We start from the raw sequence: 14,469 nt of genomic DNA, 5'->3' as shown, positions 1-14,469 counted from the left end.
ATAATGAGAAGGGAAGGGAAAACAGCATTATATGAAGATAATTTTGTTATCTACATAAAAAATACAACAGAATTTTAAAACTATTAGTATTAATATGAGTGGATCAAGGTTGGTAGATATATGATACTCTTAGAAAACATCAACAGCTCTCTTTTAATTAACTAAAAATATAATAGTCATAATAGCAAAAGCAACTATAAATTATTTCACAATTAACTTGAAGAATGCACAAGACTTGTAACAGAGAAAATGTGAAACTCTATTAAAGGCTCTGAAAGAAAGACCTGAACAATGTAATCATATACCACATTTAACAGATATAACAACATAGTATTTTAGAATTCTAATTCTCCCTATATTCACCAGTAACTTCAAGGCAATAGCTATGAAAATAACAGTGGGAATTTACAAAGAATTTTATTCACTTATCCTAAAATGCATACAGAAGAATAAAGGTATGCAAAGAACTAAATAAACAAACAAGACGTCCTTATATGAACCAATAATGAAAGTATGCCATGAACTAAGAAGGATGATGAACTCAATTCTGCAGAGCAGATCCAAAATACATTTTTTAATTAACATATTTTTTTAAATTTTAAGTTCCACGTCAATTTTTGGTTTGACGTTATACTTTCTAAATTAAAATGTATAGGCACGGGACAAATGTTGAACCAAAGAGGTACTTTTGAGTCAAAATGCTTCACTTAGGTAACAAATGTGTTTACCAACCATCTGAACTAGGAGTGTGAGTATTACAGATGTAAACATTTACTATCTAATGTCATCTTGATATATAAGACCAGTATCTACCTCTGGCAAATGAAATGCAATGCCATCTACGTATGCAGCTTTTTTGGAAACACAATTTCAATCCTCCAAATGCATTGAGGGTCTGTTAAACATCATCTAAGTCTGTGAAAATAACATATAAAAGGCACCAACCTTTGATTTCAGTTGACTTAGAACCTAAAATTTCTCTTTGCATTGTTATTCTCCTCCTTCTCACACTATTACTATCATCCATTACTCTTTTAGAGTTCTGAGCTCCCTTGCCTCTGCCCTTTCTTCAGAAAGGAACAAAGTAAGAAACCCTGGCAGTCTGGGAAGTGGAGGCAGGTGCTGAGACTGTGTACCTATAAAACCAGTGAGGAAAGAAAAGTCTACCTGGACATCTTACAAACATGCTGAATCCATTTTTAAAGTAGTGTCTGACATGGCAATAAACAGTGCTCCTTGATCCTGTTGGGGCATTTACTTATCTAAATGCCCCAGCCAACTGCAAATGCATTTCAACATATCACAGCCACAACAAATAATGTAAGGAGAAAAGCAAAGAAAATAGAGTCTTAGTTAACACACTTACGAGAAAGTGTTTGATCAGAGAAAAACAGGATAGATGGGAGAGAGGGAGAAGATCCAGGTAAAAATTATCCAAATCCTTGATCATCAAGTCCTCCTCACAGTAGGATGACCTTTCAGAGACAAGGGTCCCTTAGACCCCTGTTGGAAGCTGGCCTCATTGTTACCAAGGCCAATGGGGCATTGAATTCCTTGGCAAAGAAATTTTTTCTCCTGAAATAAGGGCCCTCTTTTTCAGAGATTCAAGATGGTGGAGGGATAAGTTGAAGCTACACTAACCTCCTCCCAGGACCAATCTGGAATTACAACTAAATTGTATAGAGATCATCCTGAATAACCAACTGAACACTAGCTGGAGATAAACCTTACAACTAAGGACAGACTGAAGAAACAACTTCACGTCTACGAGACTGGTAGGGAATGCGGAAGAGGCATAAGAGGTCTGACTGAGCTCCCATAGGTGGAGCTGAAGTTCCAGAGGGATATTTCAGTGGCTAGGGGGTTCCCTCTGAGAACCGTGGGGCGTAAACCCCAAGCTAGGCTCCCCAGCCTACAGCACCAGAGTCAGAAAAGAACCCAGATAACATCCAGCTGTGAAAAACAGCAGGGTTTCTGTTTGCAAGGGATAGATGGCTGGAGAGCCTCTTAAAAGGCCAACCCACAAAATTTCATTTGTAAACACTTACCCTGGGCTCTAGCAGAGGGAGGGCAGAGTGGGCTACAGATGCTTGAGGAAAGTCTGGGGTTGGTGGCTATAGGTAGAGAACTGAAGGAACAGCTGCCAGAATCCCTATGCTGAGTCATTCCCCATACTGCAGAAGCCATCTTTCTCAAGCAGAGCACTGCTCTCCAAGTGGCATCAGCCTAAGGGGAAGCAGTGGCCCCCACCCACTCTGTGGTGCTTAAGGCTGGCTGCTGATTACAGCTTAAGGCTATATACAAAGCAGCCAAAATAAGAAGACAAAGAAACAGATCCCCAATGAAAGAACAAGAGAATTCTCCAGAAAAAAAAACTAGATGAAATGGAGGCAAGCAATTTATCAGATAGAGAGTTTAGAATAAAATTCTACAGATACTCAACAGCATGAAAAAAGACATTGAAACCATAGAAAAGGGGCAGTCAGAAGTAAAGAATGCAATATCTGAAATAAATAATACATTGGAAGGAACAAACAGTAGGTTAGATGAAGCAGAGGACTGAATCAGTGATTTGGAAGACAAGGTAGAAGAAAACATCCAGGCAGAGCAGCAAAAAGAAAAAAGAATTTTAAAAAACTGAGGAGAGTTTAAAAAACATTTTGGACAACATGAAACATAACAACATCTGCATCATGGGAATACCAGAAGGAGAAGAAAGCAAGCAAAGGATCCAGAACCTATTTGAAGAAATAATGACCAAAAGCTTCCCTAGCCTGATGAAGGAAAAAGATGCACAAGTCCAGGAGTCTCAGAAAGTCCCAAACAAGTTGAACCCAAAAAGGCCTACACTGAGACACATCATAATTAATTGATAAGGTTTAAAGACAAGGAGAGAATCCTAAAAGCTGCAAGAGAAAAGCAGGTAGTTACCTACAAGAGAGTACCAATTAGACTGTCATCTGATTTCCCAACAGGAACATTTCAGGCCAGAAGGTAGTAGTGTGAAATATTCAAGGTGATGAAAGCAAAGACCTATAACCCAGGCTAGTTTACCCAGCAAGGCTATCATTTAAAATTGAAGGAGAAACAAGGAACTTCCCAGACAAGAAAAAGTTAAAGGAGTTTGTTAACACCAAACCAATACTGCAACAAATGTAAAGGGCTTGCTTTAAGAAGAAGGAGAAGGAAAAGAGAAAGAAAAAAAAAAGAGGAAAATAGTCTAAGAATAAAATGGCACTAAATATATATCTATCAATAATCATCTTAAATGTAAATAGCTTAAATGGTCCAACTAAGAGACATAGCGTAGCTGAATGGAAAAGAAAAAAAGACCCCTATAAATGCTGTCTCCAAGAGACCCATTTCAAATAGAAAGATATAGACAGACTAAAAGTAAAGGGGTAGAAAAAGATATTTCATGCAAATGGAAAGGAAAAAGAACTGAAGTAGCAGTAGTTATATCTGACAAAATAGACTTTAAAACCAAGGCTAGAGTAACAGGCAAAGGACACTACATAATGTTAAAGGGAACAATCCAACAAGAGGATATAACCCTAGTAAACATTTACACACCCGACATAGGAACACCTAAATATGTGAAGCAAGTTTTGATGAACATAAAGGGAGAAATCAACAGAAACACAGTCATAGTCAGGGATTTTAACACCCCATTGACTTCAATGGATAGATCTTTCAGACAGAAAATCAAAAAGGAGACAGTGGCCTTAAATGACACAGTAGATCAAATGGATTTAATTGATATTTTCAGAGCATTTCACCCCAAAGCAGTAGAATATACATACTTTTCAAATGCACATGGAATATTTTCTAGGACAGACCACATGTTAAGATACAAAACAAGTCTCAGTAAATTTAAGATTGAAATCATATCAAGCATCTTCTCTGATCTCAATGTTATGAAACTAGAAATCAATCACAAGATGAAAAACATGCAAAGACATGCAAGCTCAATAACATGTTATTAAACAATGAATGGGTCAACTACAAGATCAAGGAAGAAATCAAAAGCTACCTTGAAACAAATGAAAATGCAGACACAATAATCTAAAATCTGTGAGACACTGGTAAAGCAATCCTAAGAGGGAAATTCATAGCATTACAGGCCTATCTCAAAAAAACCAAAAAACCAAAAAAACAAGAATAAGCTCAAATAAACAATCTAACTTCACACATAAAGGAATTTGAGAAACAACAAACAAAGCCCAATGTGAGTAGGAAGAAGGAGATAATTAAGATCAGAACAGAAATAAATGAAATAAAGTTTAAAAAAAAAGATAAAAAAGATCAATGAATCCAAGAGCTGTTTTTTTGAAAAGATAAACAAGACTGACAAACCTTTAACCTTCATCAAGACAGAAAAAGGACCCAAATAAATAAAATCAGAATTTAAAGAGGATAAATAACAATTGACACCAAAGAAATACAAAGTGGAAGACAATATTATGAACAAGTATATGTCAACAACCTGGACAACTGGACTAAATGGATAAATTCCTAAAAACATACAGTCTTTCTAAACTAAATCAGGAAGAATCAGAGAATCTGAATAGACAGATTACACCTAGTAAAATTGAAGCAGTGATCAAAAAACTCCCAACAAACAAAAGCCCTGGACTGGATGGCTTCACAGGTGAATTTTACCAAACATGCTGAGAAGAACTAACACTTCTCCTTCTCAAACTATTTCATAAAATTTAAGAGTAAGAAAGGCTCCCAAACTCATTTTATGAGGCCAGCATTACCTAATTCCAAAACCAGATAAAGACATTGCAAAAAAAGAAAATCATTGGCCAATATCCCTGATGAATATAGGTGCAAAAATTCTCCACAAAATATCAGCAAACCAAACACAACAATGCATCAAAAATATCATACACCATGATCAAATGAGATATATTCTGGAAATGCAAGGTTGGTACATTCGCAAATCAATAAATGTGATTCTCCACATAGATAAAATGAAGGATAAAAACCATGATCATATCAATAAATGCAGAAAAAACATTTGATAAAGTCCAGCACCCATTTATGACAAAAACTCTCAGTGAAGTGGGATTCGAAGGAACATACTTAAACAGAATAAAGGCCACATATGACAAATCCACTGCCAGCATCATATTCAATGGGAAACTACAAGCATTCTCCTTAAGATCAGGAACAAGACAGGGATGTCCACTTTCATCTCTCTTTTTCAACACAGTACTGGAAGTCCTAGCCAGAGCAATTAGACAAGAAGAAGAAATAAAAGGCATTCGAATTGGGAAGGAAGAAGTAAAACTGTCATTATCTGCAGATGACATGATTCCATACACAGAAAACCCTAAAGATTCCACAGGAAGCTACTAGAGCTGAAAAATCAATTAGGCAAAGTAGCAGAATACAAAATTATTATCCAGCAATCAGCTGAATTTTTATATGTCAATAACAAACTAACAAAAAGGGAAATTAAGAAAATCCCATTCACAATTGCTACAAAAATAAAATAAAATACCTAGGAATAAACCTAACTGAGAATGGAAAAGACCTGTACTTGGAAAATTACAAGACACTGAAGAAAGAAATAGAAGATAGAAATAAGTGGAAGCATATATTGTGTTCATGGATAGGAAGTATTAACATCATTAAAATGTCATTACTACCCAAAGCAACCTTTAGATTCAAAGCAATTCCTACCAAGATTCTAATGACGTATTTCACAGAACTAGAACAAATATTTCAAAAATTTATATGGAACCACAAAAGGCCCCATACAGTAACAATAATCCAGAGAAAGAACATCAAAGTTGGAAGAATCATACTACCTAATATCAAACTATACTATAAGGCCATAGCAATCAAAACAGCCTGGTACTGGAGTAAAAACAGGCATATAGATGATGGAACAGAATCGCGAGCCCAGAAATAAACCCACACCTTTACAGTCAATTAATATTTGACAGAGGAAGCAAGCACATACAATGGGCTAAAGATAGTTTATTCAATAAATGGTGTTAGTAAAATTGGACAGACACCTGCAGAAAAATAAAATTAGACCATCTTCTTACACCACACAGAATAAATTCAAAATGGGTCAAAGACTTAAATGTTAGACCCAAACCCATAAAAACTGCATTAGAAAACATAGGCAGCAAAATCTCGGACATTACTCATAGCAATATTTTATCAGATATATTTCCCTAGGCAAGGGAAACAAAAAAATAAAACAAATGGGACTACATCGAACTAAAACGTTTTTGCACAGCAAAGGAAATCATCAACAAAATTAAAAGACAACCCCCAGAATGGGAGAACATATTCACTGAGATACATCTGACAAGGGGTTTATATCCAAAATTTATAAAGAACTTATAAAACTCAATACCAAAAAAACAACAACCCAATTAAAAATGGCCCAAAGACCTGAATAGACATTCTCCAAAGAAGACACACATAGATGGCCAATAGACATATGAAAAGATGCTCAATGCCACTAATCATCAGAGAAATGCAAACTAAAACCACAGTCAGATATCATCTCACACCTGTCAGAATGGCAATCATCAATAAATCAACAAATAGCAAGTGCTGGTGAGGATGTGGAGAAAGGGGAACACTTCTGCACTGTTGGTGGGAATACAGACTGCTGCAGCCACTTTGGAAAGCAGTATGGAGATACCTCAAAAAATTAAAAATACATCTGCCTTTCAACCCAGCGATCCCACTTCGGAGAATATACTTGAAGGAACCCAAAATACTAATTTGAAAGAATATAAGTGCCCCTATGTTCACTGCAGTGTTACTTACAATTGACAAGATATGGAAGCAACCCAAGTGTCCATCAGTAGATGAGGGATAAAACAACTATGGGACATTTACACAATGGGATACTACTCAGCTGTAAAAAAAGAAAATTTTACCCTTTACAATAGTATGGATGGACCTGGAGAACATTATGCTAAGTGAAATAAGCCAGTCAGAGAAAGACAAATACCATATGATTTCATTCATATGTGGAATATATTGAATAGACTGAACTAACAAGCAAAAGAGAGACAGACTCATAGATGGGGAGCAGATGACAGGTAGTTGGGTGGGGGGATAAAGTTCGGGGGATGGAAAAATGGAGCAAAAAGGAAAATGGACTCATGGACAACAGTGTAGTGATTGCTAGAGGAAGGGGGGTTATAAGGGGACTAAATGGTAATGGAAAAAAATACAATAAAAATTAAATTTAAAAAAAGAGCCTTCTTGTTCATATTGGGTCCAGGCAGACCTGAACTCCTTCCTTGTTCTAGAACACTTTCAGCGGCTAAATGCAGGCTTTTCTATTGGAGCTGTTCTTTCCTACTACTGCGCAAAGCAGAAGTATCACTTCTACAATCAACCAAGTTCTTGACACAGGGGATGTACAGACAACTAATAAATGATTATGAATCACTTCATTTGTGTACATTTTAATAGAAATGTGTGATACAAACATAGGTGATTATCTGTACTCTCACCAGCAACAGCCACTCATATTTTTTTCTTTAATATTCTGCAAGAACAAACACCAGAATTGCTCAAAGTTTCTCTTCTAACATCTGCACACAGTTCTTAATTATAATTAATTTATATGCCTCAAAGGACATTGTGGGCAGCCCTGCTGAAATCCAAACCTTTTGAAACCAGCTTCTGATTATTATTACCATTTGGCAGCAGATTAGGGCAATTGCATGTATTGGTTTAACAGCAAAACAGCATTTTAAAGTGTTAACAAAAATTATTGGCTTGTCACTGACTATTAAGGGGGAATGAGCAGTGAAAATGGGTGGTGGATGATAAAAAGAGAAGCACAGGAACAGGGCAGCAGGAAAACCTGGGAGGAGGTCAAAGGAAGATATTGGGAGGGCAACAGTGAGCCAGGTACGAGACAGGGACCACCAGACCTACCCAGAAAACACTGATGTTCTGAGCTGCCCTAAAATAGATTTAAAATTGGGGTATCCCCCCAGGATGATCTGCTCTACTGCCTAAGTATACTCCTAGTCACTGTAACCCTCAACAAAACCTCTTCTGCAGACCCTGCAATAACAATCATGCTGTGTTTGGCGGAAAGAGCAAAGCTTACAAGTTGAGAACACAGGTTTTACATTTATTCTTAACTTGCTGCGTGATCTTGGATCAGATCCTTTACTTCTCTGATCCTCAGGCTCCTCATTTGTAAAAGATTATATAACTGCTTTCACAGGATTACTGTGAAGATTGACTCATTTGGATTGACTCATTTGATACATGTTTATTGAATGTTTTCCGTGTGCCAGGGAATGTGCTAGGAGATGGGATCCAACACGGAATGGAATCCAATCTACAAGGAGCCTTTAGCCTAGAGGCCAAGGCAGACTGATAAACAGCAAATCACAGTACGATGTGGTGAGTTATTATAGAGTATGCCCAGTGCTCCACAGGAGGCCACCTAATCCTGTCTAGGAGATCAGAAGAGTAACAAGCTAAATGCTAACAGATGAGCAGGAACTGTAATGAAAACAATAGGCTGAAATTGCAAAAATAATAAAATATTAATTAGAAGGGTATTATGATACAGTGAAGAAGAAAAGAACCTAGAAGTTAAAAGGTCTAGAATTGAAACTTGGCTTTAACACTTGCTTCGCTTGAGAGGAGGGGAGGCAGTAACCTAAATTACCCTGACGCCATCTTCTTCACTAGAAAATGGAGATTATTATCCTCACCGCACAGAATTGTTGTGAATATTAAAAAGTTTACTTGAAAGCATCTAGCACATAGCAGGTACCTGATATTTATTCATTGGATGTGAATACACTCTGTTCAGAGACAGATAAGGAGCTTCTCTTGCCTCGAATTACTTAGATGAGTCAGACTCCTTACCTCCCACCTCCCTCTCTAACTTTGGTACAATTTCTACTGACCTTAGAAATAGGTTATTTTAAAAAAGTTAGTCTCTGTATAACAACCTGATTTTCAACATAAACAATTAGTGAGGTAGATTTTAAATCATAAAGCCAGCCAGCATCTACTCCCCACTTTCCCCCTTCACCAGCAGCCACCAAATAGCTGCCAAATTTTGTGCAAAGTAAAAGGACAACTTCAACGACATCGAAATAGTCACTTATTACCTTTGAAATCCATATCTTCACTCACCAATAGTGATTCTCCCTGCATGGAATATAGGAAAGGAGAACCCATCCTCACTACTTTGGCCAGTAAGATAGCTTTTCTCACAAGCTCTGATGAAGTGAAAGCAAGGATTACATCTGTTTTCCTTATCTATCTCCAGGAGTTCGCAGAGTGTCTGGCATATGGTAGGTGCTCAATGAACATTTGTTGATGACATTAATGAATGAACCAATGAATAAGTACCAAAGAATACCAATAATGAGTTGCCTTTCTCTATATTTGTTGACACATAATTGAAGGCATTGTTTTAGGTCCTGCATTCCCAAGGGTTATAACATGAAGGGAAATACCATAAACGCCAATACCATTCCAGCTTATTGGTATGGTGTAAGGATCATCCCTAAGTCAATGTTGTTAGCTGATAATTGCTGATCTATCTGATTGTTTATTTGTACCTATACATGTGTGTATAAATCAGTTCCTATACAAGTGATATATGTCTGTGTACAAATTAGCCCTCTTTCCCTTGCTCTCTGAGTTCTAAGATGGTTCTGCTGATGAAGCATGACACCCAGACATGATTCAGCCTTCAAGCAGAGCCTGGGTCTAAAACAAGATTCTGATGCCAAAGAAGACCTCAAAGAGAGCACAGTAGCAAGGCCAGAATCCATAGGGAACAAAAGCCACACCATTTGAGCTGCCTGGTTATCAAGCCAACTCTAGACGCAGTCATACATTGCTTAATATAAAATGCCATCTTTATTATTGGCATCAGTGTGCATATCTGTTAGTCACACAGCCAACCATACCTGAATTCTGAACTTGCTTAAACCCCTCTAATATCACATGTGGGTCTGAACACCTACTCAGAGAATTAATCATAAGTCGAAACCTCTCTAATTTAACTTGTCCTTGCTCCTCTATCCCCCATCCTCTCAAATTACTATATAAGAAGAATGTTGTAGTACCAGGGACAGAATTGGGGGCCAGGAAACCTCAGGCCCTATTACAATCCTGCCACTGACAAGCCACAGGACTTAGAATTACTCAGCCTCTCTGTGGCTCAGTTTCTTTGCTGTAAAATAAGAGAAATGAACTGGCTGCTCTCGAAGTCTCTTCCAACTTCAAAATTCTGTGAATCCTTGTCTTCCATTCCCCACTCAAGATTGCCTCTCTACTCTGAACCCTGGGAGGCCGACCTGTTTGGAGCACATCAATGGACTTCTAGTCCTCTGGCCTTCCGTTGGGTTTGACTAATAAAGAGCATAGAAGGAGCCCAGAGGGAACAAGAAGGCTAAGACTAGGGACCTCTGTGCTTCTTCCCTTTGGGTTCACTCTGGGTTAGATGTATCACTTGACCAAAGGTCATGGCTTCCATAAAGCTCCCCCTACACATTCCAAAATTTGTTCCCACTTTCCTCCTTTGTTGCTGCAGGTGGTGGCAGCTCCACCAAGTTGCTTGTAGCTCCAGGACACTGTACCTCTTCTTGTGGTTTCTGTGCATTGCCCACAACTTGGTGGTCTTTTCTCTAAGCCCTCTTCAAATTGAGGGAGCCATCTGTTTCTTACTCTGATCATAAGTGATGCAGATTCCTCCTGCATTCCACAATAATGCCTAGCGGCCTCTCAGGTTTCAACAGCAGAAGCAGGACCTGAATGCTACCACCACCGGCCTGCCTCTCCTGATCATGCTTCATGCTTATCCTTAGATCCTAGTTAGCAGCATTATAAGCAGTAATGCTCTTCGGGAGCCTGGAACTCTGCAAAGAATGAATAAACATCTGTAGAATATTTCAAGAGAAAAGCCTTAAAAGTGAGGAATGTAAAAGGATTGGGAATCAGAAAAATACACCAAGCAACTATCAGAATGGCTACAAAGCACAATCCAGAGAAGGCATGGCATTTTTATGAAGGAAAATGTGTTCATTAAGTCTTTACAGCGCTAAAGAAACAAACTGATAATGAGCCGTTATTTCTTTTCTTTCTTTGATATGACCAGAACCTGTTTCAGGAAAAACATAAAGTTTTAGAATGAATTTTCACTGTCAAATTATAAGCCAAATTTTAAACAAATAAATACTTAACTTATGTCACTTAAGTTTGTATTTTTTTTCCTAATGTGGGAAAAATTAAATAGTGAAAAAGAATGAAAAAATATTTGTGAATCCCTTGCTGTAATGATAATAATATAGTTGCAATTTGGCCACCCTTCACATTTTATATTGTTTTTAAAAAGCAAGTGACTGCTCTTTCTCTGAATCCAGCAAGTTTACACTGTTAGAAGAGCAGGTACAGTGGTCCCAAATCGCCATGTTCACGTCACCATAGAAATAGCAGGGTAGGAACAGCTGGCACAGCCTGCACCTCCTTTTCCACGCCCTGCTGAGGCCGGATGAAGCTCTTCCCTGAGTCGACTCAGCCACAGGTCATGCCAGAATCCACGGGCAGAGATCTGCACATGCAGATGCAGGGGTGCACACTCAGGGGATCTGCAACTTTCCCATTTTAATTAGATTTTGACATATGAGATGATCGATGTTAACTGAACTATGTGGTAATCATTTTCCAATATGTGTAAGTCAAGTCATTATGCTTACACCTTAAACACATACAGTGCTATATGTCAACTGTATCTTAATAGAACTTGAAAAAAATAGATTCTGAAAGCAAAACACTTGAGTTACAACCTCACACCAGTTCCTATCCCTTTCCTCTCAAAAGTCCAAATCCTTATTGAGAGCCCGTCATGCAAATCACAGCGAAGTGTTTGCAGGAGTCAAGACTTGACATCTGTCCACAGGACTGTCCACTCCAGCACGGAGATGAAACGCACTTGCCCCAGCACTGGACCATCAGATGGCATGAAGGTGCTCAAGGAGTATGAAGATGATCAGCGAGAAACTGCTCTGAGCTTAAATAGTGAGGGCAACGGTATCCACGATGAAGAAACTGGCTTGAGCAAAAGCACAGAAGTGACAGCACTGAGGTGGGAAAGCAGTGAGGCACAAAGCTTATCAAAAATGGTAAGCAGAGTGGCATGGAAAGAGCAGTTGTGAGATAAAGCCGAAAAGGCTTGCAGAGGAGTTTGGAGCTCAGCTAAGGCACTTAGCTAGAGCAGTGACGAGAAACCATGGGAGAACAGGAGGGGAAGGAACTGGTCCCTGATCACTACAACCCGTTTATTTTCAACTTCCAAGGTGAATGAAACTGCCGCTGCCTTCAAAACCTGTTTGGGGAATCAACTAGACTGAGCTTATTACATCAGGGAAATTCCTTCTCTGCCTCTCAATAGCCACCACTGTTGAGAAGTTAAGACCCCAATTTTGTAATGATTAAGGAACCAAAGTGCTTATGAAATACCATTCACTGAAGTGCTTTTGATTGAAACAGTATTCATGGGAAGAGTTCTCTTCTCAACATGAACAGTTCCCTGCGGTAATATGAACCTAAATACGACGACCCCAAACTGCTGCCTGAAACAAGACGTCCATTTCTCCTCGCATCTCTAAGTCTACTCCCTCAGCTCTTCCTCTTTATTACTTTCCCTTGCTCATTCAAAGCCCATCCCCTCTGAGAGCTGTCAGTCTGTTCTCTGGATTGGAGACTAGACTTTGGCAGGTGAACACACAATACAGTATACAGATGATATATGATAGAATTACACACTTGAAACCTGTACCATTTTATCAACTAATGTAACCCCAATAAATTCATTGAAATCCTTCATCCTTAGGCAGCCTTTTTCTTTCTTGCCTCGTTTTGGCTGGTAAATATCTATAAGGGTTTATGTGAGTCCAGTTGTGTACAGGAATGTGTGTGTGTACTAAAGCGAGAGGAAAAATATCTCGTTTTCATTGATTTTGCCTCTCCTACTCCATCCTCTTCATTCCATTCTTCACCTTGCTTCTTAAATCTGTCTTCTTCTCCTTTCCTTAAAATTTCCTCTTCTAGCATTCTGTTTGAGTGAATTCATACCTTCATCCATTCCATTTTACTAAAACTATTTTGACACAAGTCACTAACAATATGTTCATGAACAGCTCCAGTTGCCTTCCTTTTTCCGTTGTTCTAATTTCCCCCGGCTGTGCTTGACAAGATTTATCACCTGCTTCTTCCCCATTTCACCAGCTCTCTCAGCATTTAAGCTCTCTGCATTTCCCTGGTCTTCTTGCACCTGATGGTTTCTGGGGGTCTTTTTGTCTATTCTCTCACCTTCTCCAGCCCACTTGTTTTCCTTCCTCATCCTGTCTCTTCACAGGGCTTCATTTCTGCCCAACATTTAACCATGATTCCTACACTTCCCCCCCCCCAACAGAGCTAGTGACTCAAATCTTATTCATTCCTAACCTTTAAAGAAAGGCCTAGATTTACACTTTTATACATCTGTTTAGTTGTCTGGCATCACTTCAAGGTTAACATGTCTGAACGTTTTCGAAGTTCTTCACGTGCCCTTGTCATTTCCCTTTGTCTAATTTATATCCATGTCTAAGTCAAGCCTGTTACTTTCTCTATTCTAGTACCAAATTCTCTCTGCATCAGCTGATGCAGAGTCCTAATGTTTTCATACAACCATCTTTCTTGGGCTTCTTCTCTCATTCCACATCAAAATATCCCTCATCAGAATTATCTTCTCCTGCATCCAACTACATTTTTCTTTCTTTAAAACCCGACATCTTATTTCCTAGTCTCCTCTTCCCTTAAGAATCTACATAGAGATGTAGTGACGTAGTTTGACAGAAACATGACTGATCCACTCTGAGCTCCACAGAGTTTGATGAAAGGAGATGCTAAGCCCTTACCCTGCACCTAATTAATCTCATGCCCTGAAAATCACTCATTCTTCTACCAGGCTTGCGCTCATCGATTTTCACACCAGTTCTCCAAATTTCCGTTTGTCTTCTCATCCAGAGTCCGCAAGCTCTTTCTTACACAAATCTCTCCGACAGTTAGATGAAAAATTATAGAGAGCTCAACTACTTACACACGACACAAACTACAGTGTGTATACCATTTGCCAAGAAGAGGACACAATGGGTGTCCTAGGTGATTCTGGGCTTGTCAAGAGCGTTCTCCCAGGAGACCTACACTTTGGACAACATGGAAGCGCTCTGGCAGAGGGTGTGTAAGAGGGGAGGGGACTGAATGAAGTACCCAGAAGCTCCCTGGAGTTGGTCTGAACCAAAGCAGTAATTCCTAGCTAATTGAGGGGAATAAAGAGCACCCAAGTTGGCCATAAAGAAAAACAACTTTTTTTTTCAAAATTGGCAAATGTAATCTATTTTTAAAGGCATTAACAGTGGAAAGAGTCCTGGATTTCAAAAAGATTTATGTGAC

At 38.6% G+C, this 14,469-nt stretch overlaps 1 protein-coding gene across 1 annotated transcript in view; it reads right to left on the bottom strand.

Moving 5' to 3' along the window:
* Positions 1–14,469, bottom strand: part of GRIN2B (glutamate ionotropic receptor NMDA type subunit 2B) — a 400,196-nt gene that overhangs the window by 288,953 nt on the left and 96,774 nt on the right. The window lies entirely within an intron of this gene.

This window comes from Desmodus rotundus, chromosome 3 (genome assembly GCF_022682495.2).
Source record: "Desmodus rotundus isolate HL8 chromosome 3, HLdesRot8A.1, whole genome shotgun sequence".
Lineage (NCBI taxonomy): Eukaryota > Metazoa > Chordata > Mammalia > Chiroptera > Phyllostomidae > Desmodus > Desmodus rotundus.
This window is presented reverse-complemented; position numbering and strand designations above follow the sequence as displayed.